Genomic DNA, 2993 nt, shown 5'->3' with positions numbered 1-2993 from the left:
TAAAATGTAGCAATCATTCAAATGCTACATGCACCTTAGACTATGATGTTATATATATATATATATATATATATATATATATATATATATATATTAGGGCCGGGACTCGATTTGAAAAATGTATCCAATTAATTAGAGGCTTTGTAATTTATTAATCGAAATGAGTTGCATTTTAATCGCATATAAATATTTGACCTGAGAACAGTGAGAAGTAATTTTTTTCACATGGATTTTTAGTATACCATTGAATAATGACTGAATACATAAGCTTAAGCAACAAAAATATTGTTTATTTTTGTTCAAGTCCAACAGACCAGTGCAATTTTTGCCATTAAGTGTAGCTATAGCATATTTATAAATATAGTACATTTCATAAATGCAGGTAGCCTATAGGTAGGTAGACCTTCTGTAAACTAGAATACTTTGGTTTTTTAAGTAAAACACAATCCACGCTAGCTAGCACACTAGCCGCTAGCTGCTATATGTTTAGCATTGAGGTGATACTTGAGGCTGGATGTGCTGCTATGGTGATATGTGAATTCCTTGTTGCCTAGCAACACAACCATGCTCTTATGGACGCTTCCATCTGTTGGTTTTTAGTAACTAAATGTCCCATCATCCACGGGGCCAACCAAAGGTCTCATCAGCTTCTTCCTTCATGTTCACTGTGGTTTGTTGTTGTCTCAACTCATCAACACTAGTTGGTGCTCCAGTATAATCGGTCCTCCTGAAACTCATCCAGTTAGAAATGTTCCGCGGTGCAAAAATAAGTGCGATTAAAATGCGTCAATTTTTTTAACGCGTTCATTTTTGTGTAATTAATTCATCTTAATTAACGCGTTAAAGTCCCGGCCCTAATATATATATATATATATATATATATAAGGCACTTTCATATTGGCTTCACTCTTCAGGCCTGGAGGTTTCCGCTTGCTGCTAGCATCGCTAATGACCCCTGCCCCATTCCCCCCATCATGTGTGTATTGCATTTTGTGGACACGTATCGTTCCCTGAGGCCCCATGCTCCTAACAAAGAGTATATGTGAGGCAACCAACAAGTGCATGTTAACGTGTAGTTAAAAACAAGTATATCTCCAGCTTTTTAGACCTCTGTGATGTTCATAACATTCCTTGTGTTATTTGTTCCGAGCACAGCAACTAAATATTTACCAAAATGTCCTTTCACCAGTTCTTCACTGCCACAAGTTCTCAATTAATGTTCTTATAAATTCTTGTAAAAACCCTACATGATGACTATGTTTAATTTAAATACTACTGGATCTGTTTGTAAAGTCCAGGTTCAACTGGGGGGAAATGTTCGTAGCAGAATTGCGGGTCATTAAGAGTTTATACAATATATTGTGTTTTGTATTCTATCAAACCAACACAAATCTAAGCTAGTCTTAGCACAATGTTGTACCTGTTATACAATATTATACACTGTTTTTAATGTGAATCCTACCTATGCAAACCACTCTGAAGTGAACAGTACACACTGCCTGCTGATGTGTCTGTGCTGATGGGTTATTTGCTCTGTAATAAAAGCCTGAGCCTGGTCTGTCTTGGTGTCTCACGGCTTCTAATTGGTGCTCTTAAAGCAGATCTTTTGAACGTTTACCTCTTACAGGCAGATGTGGCAGAAAGCTTCTTGCCTAATTATTCTCTCAGTGAATGAGTCAGGAATATTAGCAGCCTGGATTCTAATAAAATTACTTGAATTCATTTAAATCTGACAATAAAGCAGTCAATTTAAAATCATCAGTGAGAGGATTTCTAGTTATGTTAGACTAAATTAATTTGGCCACGCTGACCCTGAAAGACTATGTTTACATTTTCCCAGGCAGAGTTAGACACTGGGTGGTAAGTTAAACCAGTTAAAATGAACCAGGAGGAGATTTTTCTTTAGAAAATGATTTGACTTTTCTCTTTCCTGATTATGGCTGACACAGAGAAGAGATCAGCAGTGAGGAAAGAAAAGAATTGATGGAGAGATTAGTTGGATTTGAAAAAAATGTAAAATAGATCCTGAATGGCCCCTCTTCCTCCTAGACAGGTATGTATCTGTTATAATATTTACTATACTCATGTTTGGTATTTGGTATTTTCTCAACACAACTTCAACATGATCTGACAATTATTGTTTCACTTTAACCCATTTTATTAACATATTGAGCCCAAAAATACACAAAAATCATGAAATCAGAATTATTATTATTATGTTTACTATTTATGACAATAAAAAACACAAAAATGCTCAATGAACTGTTTAAGACCTAATATTTTTGTACTAACAAAATAAAACAATCATATCTTTGGTTTTACATGACCTCAGAACGTCAAATATAAAAAAAGTGGAGAAAGTTTCTTTGCTTTGCTTTTAAAAAAGCCACGTTGGATGGATGGATGAGTGGGTGGATGGATGGATGGATTGATGGATGTGTGGGTGAGTGGGTGGATGGATGGATGGATGAGTGGGTGGATGGATGGATGAGTGGGTGGATGGATGGATGCGTGTATTGATGGATGAGTGGGTGGATGGATGGATGGATGGATGGATGGATGGATGGATGAGTGGATGGATGGATGGATGAGTGGGTGGATGGATGGATGGATGGATGGATGAGTGGGTGGATGGATGGATGGATGCGTGTATTGATGGATGAGTGGGTGGATGGATGGATGGATGGATGATCTGTGTCTCACTCACTCCTATATGTAAGCTTATCACCTTTTTTGTGAAGTTTTTGAAAGTTTTGATGTCTGCTCACAAATATTGAGCCCAATAATACACAAAAATCATGAAATCAGAATTATTATTTTTTTACCATTTATGACAATAAAAAACACAAATATGCTCAATGAAGTGTTTAAGACCTGAAAAATGTAAACATAGGTTACAAATATGAACACACAAAGGTAAAATTAAAATATATTAAAAGTATGCATTCTAAATTACCATAAAAACATTTATTTATAGGAACAGTGTTAGATGA

The 2993-nt window shown here is 35.8% G+C and overlaps 1 protein-coding gene across 3 annotated transcripts in view; it reads left to right on the top strand.

Moving 5' to 3' along the window:
- Positions 1-871, top strand: part of pemt (phosphatidylethanolamine N-methyltransferase) — a 139877-nt gene extending 139006 nt beyond the window's left edge. For all 3 annotated transcript variants that reach the window (XR_009389374.1, XM_059324128.1, XM_059324129.1), the window contains one exon: positions 1-871. This exon is cut by the window's left edge. The gene's annotated coding sequence lies outside the window, so the exon portion shown is untranslated.
- The last annotated feature ends 2122 nt before the right edge of the window (positions 872-2993 follow it).

This window comes from Centropristis striata, chromosome 21 (assembly GCF_030273125.1).
Source record: "Centropristis striata isolate RG_2023a ecotype Rhode Island chromosome 21, C.striata_1.0, whole genome shotgun sequence".
NCBI classification, from domain to species: domain Eukaryota; kingdom Metazoa; phylum Chordata; class Actinopteri; order Perciformes; family Serranidae; genus Centropristis; species Centropristis striata.
This window is presented reverse-complemented; position numbering and strand designations above follow the sequence as displayed.